Source organism: Palaemon carinicauda, chromosome 35, assembly GCF_036898095.1.
Source record: "Palaemon carinicauda isolate YSFRI2023 chromosome 35, ASM3689809v2, whole genome shotgun sequence".
Taxonomy (NCBI): Eukaryota; Metazoa; Arthropoda; class Malacostraca; order Decapoda; family Palaemonidae; genus Palaemon; species Palaemon carinicauda.
Window position 1 is genome coordinate 59796344 of NC_090759.1, and position 17472 is coordinate 59813815.

Here is a 17472-nt window from a genome sequence, read left to right on the forward strand (position 1 = left end):
ACCTAAAGAGATCAAACATGTTTTATTGTCAAATATACACATATACATTTCTCGTACATAAATCTTCATACGCATTTTAGGACATTTTAGTTATGATCCTCTCACGGCTGTAGAGGGTTTATGCTGCTCGTATTTTGGTGGAATATTCTTTCCCGCCAGTTGGAAATGCCAAGATCGCCTCAAACTAAGCCCCGAGATCTAGAAGTTGTGTATAGACCTAAGCTAAGGCTAGGCCTAAAGCTTAGTAAGCTCATGCGTCATGCAGGACTTTCATGATGACTTTTATTTCATTCTTTTGTTGTTCTACAAGTTTCTTATTTTCTCTTTTTTTCAAGTTGATTTTATATTATAAACGAGTTAGTTACATTTAATTTTTAATGCGTAAAATAGTAATATTAATGATATCCTTATGTAGTTGGTATTACTATTATTTTTATTATCATCATTGTCATTATTGTTGTTGTTCCTGTCGTTTTCTTTTATTTTAAGTAAAAAAAAATTAATTTCCACATTTGATGACAGATTATGGTGCCCAGAATTTCCCTTCAGAATAATGGGTATTTTTTTTTTTTTTTTTTTTGGGGGGGGGTTGCCTAGGACAACAGGACAACTTTGAAAGGAAAATCATAATAACAAATCATCTAAGTAACAACAATGATTTTATCCTCCTAGTATAAATCATCATAAGAATGGGGACTATTGTACAAAGAGCTGCATGGTAATACAACTGGAGAGAGAGAGAGAGAGAGAGAGAGAGAGAGAGAGAGAGAGAGAGATGAAAAGTGTGTCACGTAAGGCATGTGTGTCCCTCTCCCCCGGGGACCATTGAATGGTAGGGTAGGGCTTTGCATTCCTGCGGCCAAGGGAGAAGTATTGTCGCTGGAAGAGCGCTTGCCACAACTCGGAAAATGAACAGAGGGAAGAGAAGATAATAGCTATCTTATTTCATGAGCAGAAGGGAGGATGCAATAATGATAGACTTGACATTAGACGCATTATTCTTTCTGTTATTGCTTGTTCTTTGAGAATATAGAATTTATGTAGGTTGTGATTATTTATTAAGATACTGATAATACCACTACTACTTGTGCTACTAATATTGATGATGATGATGATAAAGCTTTGGGTTATCATTTAGAAGATTCTTTGTTGATGGAACTGACTATATACTGCTAGGGTAAAGTACAGGGTATTGGTGTAGCCTAGGTCTATAAAATTGTATAAACCTTGAATGTAGCAGCCTCATTTCTGAAGAAACGATAAACACCAGAGGGCTGTGGTCCTTTGGCATAGTACTTCGTATGATACTATGGGTAATTATAATAATAATAAATAAAATCCGCCATTATATCCATAGTCTGCAAAAGCTTTTCTAGTGAGGGAGATATGGAGAGCTGAACAATTGATTGCTCTGTTTTTTTATATATCTGTACAAAATCATTATTGTGTATTCTTTGTCTCAGTCAGTTTTATTATTTAATTTTTGTAATCATATCCGTTAAGTCAGCGGAACCTCACAAGTTTCAACTTTATGTAAATGTTTTCTTGCTGAGCAGTTCGACTTAAGTCTTGTTTCATTGTTTATCAGTTACTTACCTAAGTTTATTATTTATCATAGGTTTTAATTGTTAGTTATTTCTCCTTTATAGTTTCTTCTTTACTTGGTGTGTTTTCCCTAACACGGCCCTTTGTCTTGTAACCTTCTGCTTTTCCAAATGGGGTTTCAGCTTGGTTTATTCTGATAATGATAATAATGATAACAGCGGCCGTAGTAGTAGTAGTAATAATAATGCTGTTATAATAATATCCTGTCGCGCTGAAAAAAGTAAAACCATAAACAAATGAAGTAGTTTGTGGTGATTCTTTGTATTTTTTTTTTATTGTTTTTCTTGACTGGTAGCTACCGTGCAACGGTAGATATTTTATTGCGACGAAAGAAATGTCTTTCAATAATAAATAAATTCCAATTCTACACACATACACACACATACTGTATATATATATGTATATATATATATATATATATATATATATATATATATATATATATATACATATATATATATATATATATATATATACATATATATACAGTATGTGTGTGTATGTGTGTGTAGAATTGGAATTTATTTATTATTGAAAGACATTAATATGCACAAACAAACATACACACACACACACACACACACATATATATATATATATATATATATATATATATATATATATATATATATATATGTGTGTGTGTGTGTGTGTGTGTGTGTGTGTATGTTTGTTTGTGCATATTACACTCATATATATATATATATATATATATATATATATATATATATATATACATATATATATATATATATATATATATATATATATATATATATATATATATATATATATATATGTATATATATATATATATATATATATATATATATATATATATATATATATATATATATATATATATATATATATATATATATATATATATATATATATATATATATATATATATATATATATATATGTATATATATATATATATATATATATGTGTGTGTGTATAATTAAAAGTGAATCTTCATAAAGTGTACATGGAATTAATAGATATTTCAATGGAACATAAACCTTATTTAGTCAATGTAATTTACAATCAAAATCATGATTCTTTCTGGTACAACCCAGGAACATAAATGGTGGGCTACCCTTAAATGTGCACTCTCAGGCTTAACAGTTCCTCCTTTACTTAAATGTCAGAATGCCAGTAAACTCCAAATCAATCAATCAATCCTTTACTTAAATCAGATGGCTCTGTCACTTACTGTCCAATGGAAAAGGCAATCCTTTAAGGTGATGTGTTTGACAGTAAGAAGAGTAATGAGAAACTCGATCTTCCTCATTCCCATTTTCTTGAGGATAAACTAAGTAGTTTAGCCTTTCAGTTTCGTGGAATTAAAAAAAAAAATGATGGGTCTTGATGCATATGGAGGCGTAGACCCAAATGATTTATATATATATATATATATATATATATATATATATATATATATATATATATATATATATATATATATATATATAAACCGTTGATTCTTAGCTCCTAAGTCGTCTGATATTTTTTGCAAATTGGCAAGAAGTTCTTAATACACTTGGAGAATTAGGAAATGTTACTCCGCTAGGTAAACAGATAAATAAGTTTGAGGTAGCTCTAGCCCTGTTTATTACTGATTACTGTCCAGTTTCTACAGATCCCATATTATCTAAAGTTTTCTAACGTCTCCAGGTAAAGCGACTAAATATGTATGCTGAAACTAATAATCTAGTCCCTAGCTCTCATGTGATACCCCTCTTACGATTTCCAATGTTGTACAGATATCCCTTGATTGTAGCCAGGAAGTCCGTATCCTTGGCTTTGATTTTAGTGCTACTTTTGACCGTGTCGATCACGAGGCCCCTTAAATAGTTTGGAGTAGGTAGGTCTTTTATTAAAGTTTTTATTAATAGATCGGAAAAAAGTAGCGGTGATGGACACCATAGTGAGTATGGGAATGTAGTATGTGTTCTTCAGGGTAGTGTTCTTGACCCATTACTTTCCACACTATACCCTACACATATGTTATTTAGCCTAGAAAACTAGCTCGTTGGATATGCAGATGATACTACTCTCTTTGCCTCAATTCCATACCCTGTGTGTAGATCTGGAGTGGCTGAATTCCTTAAAGGTTTAAAGGTCGCTCATGAATGGCAATGAAAATGCCTTAGAGACTGACCATATATACGTATTATCAACGCCCAAATCCCTCCTCACTCAAGCTAGGACCAAGAAGGGCAAGGCAATGGCGGCTGATGACTCACTTAGCTCATAGGTTGCAAGGACGACAAGAAATTATCGAGCTTAAGTGGGTCTTGAACCTCAGTCCAGCAGATCGCCAGACAGGGAAGTTTTCTATATGCTGTCAGTACCCTAAACAAAGATCTAGCTAAAATTGGTGCTTAGTGCAAATCATGGGGCATGAAGTTGAATCTTATCAACACTTGAGTATGATTGTAAGTTGAGGACATTGGCTCCTCAACATCCATATCTGCATTGGCAATATTTCCTAACAGTATGCAACTCCTTTGAAAATTTTGGGTGTAACTTTTTATTACAAATTTACTTTTGAGAAAGACATTTGATCTGTTTCTTCTTCAATTGCAAAAAAAAAAAAAAAAAAATGGCTTATTGAGAAAATCTTTTAAGATTTTGGTGATAAATTTATTTTGAAATGTTTTAATTCTTTCATTTTACCTTGTTTCGAGTATTGTTTCCTGTTTGGCCTTCAGCTGCTAACTCTCATCTTAATCTGTTGGATAAACACTTGCAGTCTATTGAATTTCTTATTCCTGATATAGATATTAATCTCTAGCATTGTCATTCCGTCACTTCTTTATGCATATTGCATGAGATTTTTCTCTATTCTGACCATCCTTTGCATTTAGGGGTCCAAGACTTTAACACCCTTTACGTGATTCTAGGTATGTAATTAATTCTAACAGTCTTGCTTTCTCCATCAAAGGCTCAACAATACAGAGTATTCTTGAAGTTTTATTCCAGCTGGGCCAGAATGTGGAATGTTCTCCATAATCAGGCAGTTGAATCGGTGGAACTTCAGAAGTTCAAACTTGCAGCGGATTTTATTTTTTTTTTTTTTTTTTGTGAAACATGACATAAGTCTCTTCATAGTTTGTATATAACAAATCTATTTTAAAGCAGTTATTGATCTTAAGATATTTTATATATTTATGCATTGCTTCCCATGTATAGCGTATTCGTTTCCTTATTTCCTTTCCTCACTAGGCTATTTTCCCTGTTGGAGCCTTTGAGCTTATAGCATCCTGGCTTTCCAAGTAGGTTTGTAGCTAATAATAATAATAATAATAATAATAATAATAATAGTAATAATAATAATGATAATAATAATTATAAAAAAATTACTGGCGTTGTGACGCCAGGTTACGCTAACAAATCATGAGATTCATTATAAATTTAATGACATTTTAAATTGTCCAACTTATCATCCGCATAATAGCACAGGGATCCCCTCAGGCGAATAAAAGGATTGCCATTTGTTCCTTGACGAATTTCCGTCACTTAAACTGTTAAGCATCATTTGTATACACCTGTGTAATGTACCTGTCCGTACATCCCCCTCTCCAATTGTCTGTTAAACCGCCCTCATTGTCATGACATCAGCAGGCCAGGATACCAACCAGCAGTTGGGGGAAACTCCCATTATTCCTTTGTCGGTAACTCCACCCGTACGCGGGAATCCTGCAGGTGTCACGCTATTGGCTGCGAGCTAGACATATTCAACACATCTGTAGGGTGTTTGAATTTCATGTATTTTGAGGTTATTATTATTATTATTATTATTATTATTATTATTATTATTATTATTATTATTATTATTAACTAAGCTACAAACCTAGTTGGAAAAGCAGGGTGCTAAAAGCCCAAGGGCTCTAACAGGGAAAAATAGCCCAGTGAGGAAAGTAAATAAGGGAATAAGTAAACTACGAGAAGTAATGAACAATCAAAATGAAATATTTTAAGAACAGTGACAACATTAAAATAGATCTTTCATATATATAATTTATAAAAAGACTTATGCCAGCCTGTTCAACATAAAAAATCGCTACAAGTTTGAACTTTTGTTTCTTTGCTTGTGTTATCGTGTGTAACTGACTTTTCAAACAGTATCTAGCTTATTTAGATGATTTTACTGTACTTCTGAAAGAAAATAAAGAACATGTATATACCTTATATTCCATTTGATGTCGAAATGTGACACTTATGACAAACTTTTCTTTAATTAGCTTTCTTTCTGGCAACTGGAGGAATTCTTTTGTCTCGACATTCTCGTCCTTTCTCCCAGATGAGAATGATAATGGGAGTTTCATAAGGGAGGCAGCAGACCATGTCAAGAGATTCGGGAGACCCTGCTGCAGATGAAATGAGAAGAGATAACTCGGTGAAATCGTAAAAAATGTCAGTGAAAACTTGAAAAGTACGATTTTACAAATGGATTTTTTGCTTTAATGGTGGATTTTTTTGTTAGTCATGTCAGCTCTTGGGTTATCAACCTGTGGTGACCACAGATTAGGTTATGGTGGGTTGACTTCGTTTTATTCTTTCATTTTATATCTGAAATTTCTAAAATTAACCCAAAGCTTAACGAATTATGTTCTTGCATAGTAAACTATATAAATTCGATTTGTATTGGTTTGTTAATGGGAGTAATAGACAGTTTTATCAAAATCTGTGACACAAATCAATTGATATTTAGAGGGAGAATTAAATGTACATTTTTAAAAACACTTAAAAATTAATTTATTTATTTTTGTCACCAATCTCTTTCATTTAAATATTTAATATTTTTATAGGTCTGCATTTCTGCCTTGTTGGTTTTTTTTTTTTTTACCACGTCCCCCTTTTGTTTTTAAAATCTCTCCCCGGTTTCGTTTTCCCCTAATACCATATCGAGTTTTTACCTTAATAATAGGTTTTCATTATTTTTCAGTTCAGGCGTGTGGTAACTAAGTGCTATCATTATTCGTAAAAGTAGGTAGATAGAGGAGAATAATTATTTAGGAATATATTCTAAGTTTGCCTGTCTATTCGCTTGAAAGAATATATAGCCTTCCATTTGATTTAGCTTATTCCTTTAAAAGTTATATATAAATCCAGTTTTTAAAAAATCTAATCTATATCTTTATGCTTAAGAATGTCGTTGTAAAAGGGAAGGTTAAATTTGGGTTCTCCAGCCTTTTCCATTAAAAGAACAGGTTATATCCAGGTGGTTTATCCTACTCCTACAAAATAGGCCTACAGATTATATTTAGGTGACTTATTTTTCCCATTAGAATCATAGTTTACCTTTGCGTGCCTGAGCTTATCCCTTCAAAATCAAAGGTTGTATTTAGGTGGCTTGCCCTATTTCTGTAGGATCAAATAAATAGAAAAATAACCGAAATAGTTTCCTCCATATTTGTACTTGAATGAAACTTTCACGTGATGACGGATCTCAGCGATTCCAAAAGAATGCCGTGTAGCCTATTCTATGGACCTTGAGCCACACGGTCTAGGTCGTGTATGCTATTCGATAACCTCCCTACGGCGTTCCTGTCGGATAGGCCGAGGGGCGTCTTTTTCCCTTATTCTTGATCACTACTTTTGTGAATCCCCATTGTCATTGATCTTGAGAATAACCCGAAGGTCTGGATTTTTTTTCCAAGGGTCACGCAGCGGTTAGGCGTTTATATAAGATCGGGTTTTTCTGGATTTAAAGATTAATTTTGTGTTGTTGTTAGAGGCATGTTCTAAAAGGTAATATATATATATATATATATATATATATATATATATATATATATATATATATATATATATATATATGTGTTTCTTGTTTCATTACTCATTTCTGAATAGGTTCTGTCTATAAAATTCAAGGCCAGGTTTTTGTGATTTAATCTAATTTTGTATGATTTAGGTTCCAACTTTCAGTTCCTTTCGTATTCCAATAGAATAAGAATTTATTGTATGTTCCTTGGCATATTTGTTAATTCATATTACATTAAAAGCGTCTTATATTTTTTTTCTTTTTTGTGAAATTGGGTATAATTGGGGTCCCGGCATACTCACGCAAAATCAAGTATATATTCAGGAGCCTCTGCCTTTTGCTTGTAAAATAATGGTTTATATTTTGGTACCTCAGTCTCGTGTTTCGAAAGTCAGGAATGAGGTCTAGATATTATGGTTGTTCGAACCTCAGCGATCATTTTCCCCTATCGGTGTCCTTCACACGGACATAATAAGAAATTGAAATGTAATCTTTAGAAATAGAAGCATATCATAGATTTATTAAAAACCTGAAGAACAAAACGTAAGTTATAAGGGAGACAACCCATAAAAGATACATATAGACCTAAAGTACTAGGTACTAGTAGCAAACTAGTTTATGTATTCGTATGTTCTCTTGTGAAGCCTCACTATATATATATATATATATATATATATATATATATATATATATATATATATATATATATATATATATATATATATATACATGTGTGACTGTGCTTGTGTGTGTGTGTGTGTTTTTTTTTATTCCCTGAGCCTCCTCCTATAAGGAAAAGACTTAAATACATTGTGTATATATTATAAGTTAGAATTTCAGTTTATTATTATTAAAAATAATATTTAATGATAAATATGAAATTTATATAAATCAGTGAGAAACTAAATTCGAGAGAGAGAGAGAGAGAGAGAGAGAGAGAGAGAGAGAGAGAGAGAGAGAGAGAGAGAGAGAGAGAGAGAGAGATGGCCTTCCTTATCGGAAACAATATTAAATTATATTCCAACAGATGTTGCTTCAATTTCGAAGCTGTCTTTGTGAGTTGGTAGATGTTATTTTTATCAGATGGCAGAGGGAACCGGAAATGACTTTCATTACAGGGAATACTTTGCTTATTATATATAGACTGAAGAAAATATTGTCATGTAATTAAAATTAAATGATGAAATTAAGTTAATTATAAAACTGGCACTTTGGGATATTATGAACGAATTGTTGAGAGAGAGAGAGAGAGAGAGAGAGAGAGAGAGAGAGAGAGAGAGAGAGAGAGAGAGAGAGAGAGACTATGCCCTAAAGCTGCCTTGTTGGTGCTTACGTTATTGCATTTTGTCTATGCCAGTAATTTTCCTTAGGAAATTTTATGAAAAACGCCATGCTTGCTTATGATTATTCTTTGTATGTTTATAGGTGAACAGAAATCCAGAACAGACACACACAAAGAGAGAGAGAGAGAGAAAGAGAGAGAGAGAGAGAGAGAGAGAGAGAGAGAGAGAGAGAGAGACCTATAGAAAAGGGGAAATTACCTATTAGAGAAAATTATTATTATTATTATTATTATTATTATTATTATTATTATTATTATTATTATTATTATTTGCTCATCTACAACTCTAGTTGGAAAAGCAGGATGCTATAAGCTCAGGTGCCCCAACAGGGAAAATAGCCTAGTGAGGAAAGGAAATAAGGAAAAATGAAATATTTTAATAACAGTAACAACATTAAAATAAATATATCCTATATAAACTATAAAAACGAACAAAACAAGAGGAACAGACATTAGACGGAATAGTATGCCCCGAGTGTTCTATTTATTACCTATAAATAGAACCAACCTTTTTATGCTATAGATATAACATGAGAGAGAGAGAGAGAGAGAGAGAGAGAGAGAGAGAGAGAGAGAGAGAGAGAGCTATATTTGGAGCCCGGGGATACAGGTATCCAAGGTGTGTTGGTATCTATAACATCTTTCTAAGCTCAAGTCGTAATAAGATACGTGTCCAGTTCGTCAGCCTTCTATCTCTCCTTCATCTCGCTGGTCTCATGAAAAGTAGCCTGGAAACTAGGTTACTAAGAAAGAGAGAGAGAGAGAGAGAGAGAGAGAGAGAGAGAGAGAGAGAGAGAGAGAGAGATGCAGGTGTTCAAGAATATATGAGAGGGAGAAAAGAGAATTGAGGGCGTGGTTGGAGGAAGATGGTATAGTTATCAAAATTGTAAAATGAGCGGAAACCTCTGGAAAATTGAGGGAGGCGTTCGAGGCTTTTTTTTTACGCGGGAAACCAAACAACAGCTTAGAATAAGTTGAAAATTTGAAATGACGATTAAACGTAAATTGAGGAATATTTAATGATCGAGAATAGAATGAAAACTGAAGAAATAGGAAAAATGATGCTAATACAAAGAGATAAAGTGGGAGGATGGATGGGGGTATTGGCGGATGCGTTTTGGAAGCCGGAGGCGGGATGGGGGTAAGGGGGGGACGAGAGGAAGCTAGACGGTCAAACCGTTAGGAGTGTGTCGTACTCCCCGAACCTCATTAAAACAAACCACTACGATGTTTTGTCTTCATCATTAGGGATTACTGGATATACTTGTTTTCCCACCTCATACATCATCGCTGCATTTGGCACTCTAATGAACAGATGTATTCTTAATGAAATTAACCAGAAATCAGATGGCAAAGAGGAAGGTGAGATGTTTGTAATCCCGCCTTTTTCGGCGATGGCGGGAGTTTGGAATGCTGTGTACAGGTGCATGATGCCCCTGGACGGACCCTGCCTGGTGGGGCTTCAGACGCTCAGACAGTGTTACAGACAGACTGTGAACTGCAACAGTATCGTGCAAACAGTTCACTATTAGTGAGCTGTTGTGTCTGATGTCATCCCAATTTTGTCTAATTGTTGCAAAGTCAAATGAAGTAATTCAAGCTCGCGTTGTCAGTTTACTGAGGAGGCTTGATTTTCTTGTTTTTGTTTGGTGGAGGATATGAGCTAAATATACTCTTCTTACGCAATTTTTATGGCAAAACACGATTTGGAGCAAGACATTGCTTTGGGGAAGCTCTTTCATACAACGAAAGTTAATTTTGCCAAATTACTTTGAATACGCTTAATAGAGATGATTACATCCTGTGCAAAAAAAAAGAAGCTGTATAATGAGAGGAAGGTGAATCTTTTTATCGCACTGGACTAGCAATCAATCATAGTTTTTATCTGTGTCCCCAGCGGGATATTTTGGTTATAATTATAATAATTTATATCAATTTTGATTATTTTCTGTTATCGCTGTATTTTGTTTTGCATTAGGAGAGAAATTATTAGACCCAAGCTATTCGACATACTATTTGCCGCAATCTTTGCGTCTTAAATTATTTGGTTTGAGCAAATTATATATAATGAAAATGCTATACTTATTATTGTCGTGAAGCTTTTGGATCAAAGATATTTTTCCGTAACCGATAGGACTAGTCCTTTCACTTTTGTCAGGTATAAAGGAATCTACGTACTATACATTTGCAGTTCAATAGCTCCGAGTATTTATGCTCATGACATGCAACTAATTTTTGTTTCTTCGACAATATTGAATGCTTATTTGTTATATTACCACCAGTATTATGCTGTCCGGGATTGTATTAAGTCGGTGTTTTCAGATATCATGTCATCTTGGTGTAATTGTCGAGATGAACCTCTACCTTTTTACCAGCGTTCTCGGATGAAACAAATAACAAATGCGTCTAACATTATCTTCGTTCATAAAAAAACAAGCATTTTACATTGCATCCTAAGAACGTGTATGATTATCAGCTATTTGATTTAGGAGACTTTACTGATTTTTCCTTCTCCGAGACACCAACTTTAAAGAGTTCAAGTTCATTCATCGGTCAGTAATCGCTTAGACACGGCAGTGAATAGACGTGTTTCTCCGACGAAGAGGTCCCATTGCATGAAGTTTTATACGACCATTTCAAAATGTGGTGATATGTGAAACATTTGACCTGAACGTTGTTATGTTAAAAGGTAAGTCTTACATAGACCAAAATTGGGTGTTGTCGGTTAGATTGATTTTACTTTTAATTTCTGTTTTAGACGTTTTATATGGATACAGTTGACCGGGCATAGGCCTACAGGTGGATCTACGATGTAGGACTACTAAACTTTCGATGTGATTGCCATATTTACGTTAACTGGTATAAGTAGTCGAGTTTTAATTAGTCACTGCTGGGCTCTGAATAATTTTTTTCTACTTCATTGGCAAAAACAGGTGAAAACCAAACCGTAGTTCTAGGCCTATAAAAAACTATGTTCATGCTAGACACCCTAATTAAGTGATGTCTATTGGTAAGACAGAGCTAAAGGTCCACACCAAACCCCTTATATCCGATATTACTATTCCCTGTATAGGGGTTTTCTTTAGGTCAGCTTAATCATCGAAAGTATAAACCAACACTTGAAATTTTACTTATACCGCGAAGACTACTCACGGGTATTACCATACATGCACATGTATGCATTCCTGTCATATATCCATGTAAATAGAGCGGGCATACTATGTAGGCTTAACTTTTTATATTTTTTCCTTTTCCCGTTCAAATTTTCGATCCCATACCGAGGAAATGAATAATTTAGCGTTTGAATCACTATATCATAGCTTATATTCGCATGTTATGTACCGGTTATTATGAGGTTTTTGCTCAGTATAGATAAGATATTTGTCTTATATTAACGTGCAAATTAAATGACCATGTATTTCAAAAAATACTCCAGCTTTAGTAGTAGGAGTAATGATGTTTTTGCACAAATAATTAGTTTATACACAACGTAAAAAAATAAACAGATAAAGACATTACAATTAATCATTTGAAAGAAGTATGCGTATACAAGTAAACCCATATTTTTTTTTTGGGGGGGGGGTAATGCCTTTTATTAATGTGCTTTAACTTATAGGCCTACTAAAGTTTTTTAATAGCATATAAATCGAGTATATTTTTTTATTAAATAAACATTCCCAACAATTCCTAATGATTTCGAAAATTATTCAAGTTAACTAAGTGGTTTTCAAAGTATCTAGGCCTATACAAAGACCAATAGGTTTCTTATCCAAAATAGGAATAAAGATGACCGGCCGTAAATTAAGCTTCAGACAATATATTAATGCTTAATGCAGATTTTGAAATGCAAATTTATTATACAAATCATTTAGAGAAGAACGTAATGTTTCATGGACCTATGCTTGTCAAATGCATTGTGACACTTAATTCTATGCATACAATTGGTTATCTTATTTTTACAAATCAACGAATACCTGAACTGTGAAGTTTCTAGTCCTTCAACCAAACATTGCAGAATCAATTACGTTGAGAGTAAATCTTATCATTGTATTTTTTCCTTTATTCACGAATAGCAGATTCATTCCGAAATCATGCGATTCAGTACTAGCTATTATTACTAGCCAAGCTATAACCCTAGTTGGAAAAGCAAGATGCTATAAGCCCAAGGGCTCAAATAGGGAAAAATAGCCCTGTGAGGAAAGGAAATAAGGAAATAAATAAATGTTGAGAACAAGTTAACAATAAATTATTCTAAAATAGTAACAACGTCAAAACAGATATGTCCTATATAACTATTAACGTCAAAATTAGATATGTCATATATAAACTATTAAAAGACTCATGTCAGCCTGGTCAACATAAAAACATGTTCGTCGAAATCCCACCCTTTTACTTATTAGTGATTACATGTAGGTTTATGAAACCTTATAGCAAGTTTATAGCTCATTAGGATAACTGACCAAAGTGTATATTACTACTCAAACATAGTTATGTTTAGACAGTCAGTTTTTTCGCCGCATGCGTGACCCCAAATGGCGTGAAAGGGAAATTGTATTGTTGATTTATTTGGAATGCAAGTAGATAGATAATTTGGTGTTTATCCATTGTGTATGAGTAGTTGTTAAGGTTCGTTGCCTGGAAAATTCAGTTAGGATGATTAAGTCATGATGCTTTCAAAATAATTATTTTAATGCTTGGTTGTGATTTGATAAATTGCAAAATAATTGTTTGAGATTGGATAATATCCGATTCTAATGGATTGGAAAACACTTTGATTATTTGTAATTATAATCAGAAGTGTTATAAGACTGTTATCATAAATGAACGTATTATCTAGTTTCTCAGCCATTTTAGGTTGACAACTTTAATATCAATTGTTTGCGTTAGAAATGACGGCTAAGATTTAGATAGATATGCACACACGCGCGCACACTTCAGATTCAACCCTTCCCATCCCCTCCCCCTTTCCTATCTACATCCAGCAGTTTGGGCAATTTGTTCGAGATTATGTATTCAGAGTGTACCTCTCGGGGTAACCTCCTCTCACCAGGGTATGACTACTCCCTCCCACTACCTGAGGTATTGAGAGAGACCGTGTAGTCATACGTCTGATGATGCCTTTGAGCGTGACAGGACACACACACATATATATATATGTGTGTATATATATATATATATATATATATATATATATATATATATATATATATATATATATATATATAGCCAGACACGTTGCTCTTATCATATATAGAGACAAGTGATTTTCAGTATTGTTATGCTCACCCTATAGTTTTCTCTCTTCATTTTTGTTTTTTCGGAGGTGAGAAGGAAGAAGAAAACCACAAAATTTTGGTAATCAAACGCTGTTAGTGTTAGGGGCTGTTCCCTCTGGCTTTTACACGCTACGGTAATGAACCAGTCAATTCTAGTTATTGTCTCACGTGACATATATCTACCAATCATTGCATTCCGTTCTAGCTCGGCAATGGCAGTCGGATATCGGAGCGTTTAATCTTTATTTCGAATATTGCTCTCATCATGGGGACAATTTTCATCGGATTTCAGTTATTTCAACTCTGGAATATGAATGTTACAGCAGTCGAGGAGTTGGTGGCTAATATCATAATAAAAGTCTGAAGGGGATTATGAATTTTATGAGCATATTAATGCTGGTCCCAAGTAAAGCTGCAGATGCAACTTAGTATATTGCACTGGAACATCTCTCTCTCTCTCTCTCTCTCTCTCTCTCTCTCTGACAAAGGGTCTAAATTTCATGGTGTGGATTGATTTGCATTATAATTAATATTGCTGACGCTATTGTTTATTTGTTTATCCTACACGGTATATCACAAACACCTCAAAATGATATTCCAATATCATAGGCTTGCAAATATAGCTGTAAGTGAGCCGGCCTCTTTTGTATTGTATTGAATGTATGTTTATGCGAATGAATTGGTCGTAAGTATTTGTCTTATACAGCCATGAAAATAGACATTTTGTGTTCTTTTGTGCAATAGTTATTTTTAAAAAATCGCAACTGTTCATTCGTACGTGGGTGTGCACTAGAGTGAATAACCTAATGGTTAGATTGAAGGGAGGTTTCAATGTTGACAAATGACCCACTCATGGAGACGGGTTCGGTTCCGTTACAAAGCAAATCCTGATTTTTTTCCAGCTGTAAAGGTCACCACCAGTTCTTATGTAAACATGTTCATGAGATGAGAAAGATGGAGGAGAAAGTTGTATTTAGCTATATGTTCTGTAATGACTGCAAATTATTACACGTGGAATAGGGATGTACATAGGCCTATTCATTAATGCGGATCCCGAATTATTTCCCATAGATTTAACCAAATGAATTTTCTATGTAAATCAAGTATTGCGGGGTTACTAAAGACATTGATGTATATAGCCTACAGTAGTTACAGTTGAATAAACCGTCTTTGTTTTAGCTATGGATCTATTTTGTATGAAAAGCAGCATGTAAGCAAAGAACTATTAGAATAGTTGAACTGCTATTTGCATGTCTAACATTTTCTGATATGGAAATTCTGATATCACGAGAACCTTCATGAGTAGACTAGACTTTTTTTGTTTTACTTTTTGTAGAAGAAATTTTGTTAAAAGTAATAGATTTCGTTCGTACAATATTTTAACAGGAAGAGAAGGATCGAGAAATTGAAACTGCGTCTGCTCAATTGATGAAATCATTGTTTAAACAAATATAACTATTATGTTGACAGTGCCTGAAGGTAATGGTGCTATGCCAACTATTTTTTTTTATTCCATGTAATATTTATATTGGTATAAAAAGAAAACTAATGTGTATATTAGTGTCAAATTTCTTAACTTGGGCAGAGAGAGAGAGAGAGAGAGAGAGAGAGAGAGAGAGAGAGAGAGAGAGAGAGAGAGAGAGAGAGAGAGAGAGAGAGAGAGAGAGAAAATTCATGGGGCTTTTCTTCGTGTGTGTGTGTGTGTGTGTTGTATGGAAGTGTTGTTTTGGTTATGTGGAGGTAGTGTGATTACCTCTTCAAGCGACCTGAAGTCTAGATATAAGGGTGGGGGAGGCTTTAGCTGATTTGAAAGAAAAGTCACATAAGCTTGCAATATATTTAGGTCTGGGACGGACATTGGACTTTAATATCCATAGGAGTGATTGATATAATTTATCCTGACCAATTATTTTTTTTGTTAAAAAACATCATCTCTTATTGTTATATTTTAAGGGGGATTTTATTCTATTACACGTAATTGTATTCATTTTGGTCATAATATTAATCTTCACCATCATCTTTATGACTGGTATCTACATATGGTCTACCAGGCATCAGTATCACTATCTTAGCTACCAACAATATCAGTTCCGCCGATACTACAAAAACTGTTGGGTATTCTGTTCAGTAGTTAGATTTTAGTTGTTTGTGCTTTGTTTGGAAAATCTGGTGAGCATTCCACGGTCTTCCTGGGAGTTGGTTAACCCTTTACTATTATCGGGGATTAATCTTGTTCAAGTTCTTGTTCTTATCAGATGCCATACTTCTCATATTGCACAGAAATGTTTTTTTTTTTTAGATGTAAAGGCTTAGCTAAACATACAGTAGGATAAATGTTTATATTTTAAAACCATTTCCTCCTGAAAAAGTGTCTCTCCAAAGAGAAAAAAAGAAAGGGCTAGAACACGGTCAGGTCCTCAATCACATTTCATCTATTGATTCACTGATGAACGCCTTGTGTAGAAAACTTCCACAGCAATAGCCACTTCACACAGTAAACTTAGCTCACAATTAGCGTGTCAATCCCTTACAAACTATGCGTCATCACTTCCATCTTTCATACATTCGCGCGCATATGGGTAACTAGTGTTGTACCATTTAAAAATCTTTTTAATATCTATATAGCGTTTTTGAGTCTTCCAATGCTGCAATTTGCTCAAGCTTGGTAGGTGTTGGGTTGCCAAAGGATTACCGCCTACCAGTTTACTCAGCTACAAATGGGCACCAGCATTGCTGGGTTTAAAAAAAGGGCACCGGGTTAGCACCATCAATTTGAAGTCTCGAATGCCAACTTGCACTGATGGCATCTCTGGATACTTGATTAATTAACCGGTACGCAAAAGGATTGTTATAGTCGGATTATGTCAACTTTGCCTATGTTAGCCTACCCTGATTTTTATTTGTATTACATTTAGGACTAGAATATAGAAAATTTGCTTCGTAAAACAAGGCATAAAGTTCACGGCTAATTAACAATTAACATTAGTAATGCATAGAAAATTATAGTGAAACTTTGAATATACGATAGATGTCAAGAATTAATCTTCGATACGAAAAGGACTAAAATCTAATTGATTTCAAAAAAAAAAAAAAAAAAAAAAAGAGCAAGCATTCTGTAATGCCAAGGCTATTAAGTTGCTTGCAAATCGCGAACAATAGCGCTCAATGGAATCATCAGTCTTGAAGGTCATCCTGAAAGTCATTATGTCGGTCGGTATAGCATTTACTGGGAGATGCTAGTTGTCCGAGTCGCTTCTTACCTGAACTAGAATGATTAGTGATTCTACTTTTTTTAAGCTCTAGGGGAAACGAAAATTCTCTCTCTCTCTCTCTCTCTCTCTCTCTCTCTCTCTCCTCTCTCTCTCTCTCTCTCTCTCTCTCTCTCTCTCTCTTGTTACTTGATCTTCCTAATTAAAGTATACTTAAACTTGGCGTCGGAATGTGTTTGATTCTTAATTCTTACGTAATGACT

At 33.9% G+C, this 17472-nt stretch overlaps 1 protein-coding gene across 12 annotated transcripts in view; it reads left to right on the forward strand.

Annotated features, from left to right (window-relative positions):
* LOC137627785 (uncharacterized) overlaps positions 1–17472 on the forward strand; it is a 481638-nt gene that overhangs the window by 62900 nt on the left and 401266 nt on the right. Inside the window, exon 1 of one of the 12 annotated variants that reach the window (XM_068359128.1) lies at positions 11284–11413. The exons of the other annotated variants lie outside the window; for them this stretch is intronic. The gene's annotated coding sequence lies outside the window, so the exon portion shown is untranslated. Of the gene's footprint in view, positions 1–11283; positions 11414–17472 lie in introns of those variants that run through there. 12 annotated transcript variants of the gene reach the window in all.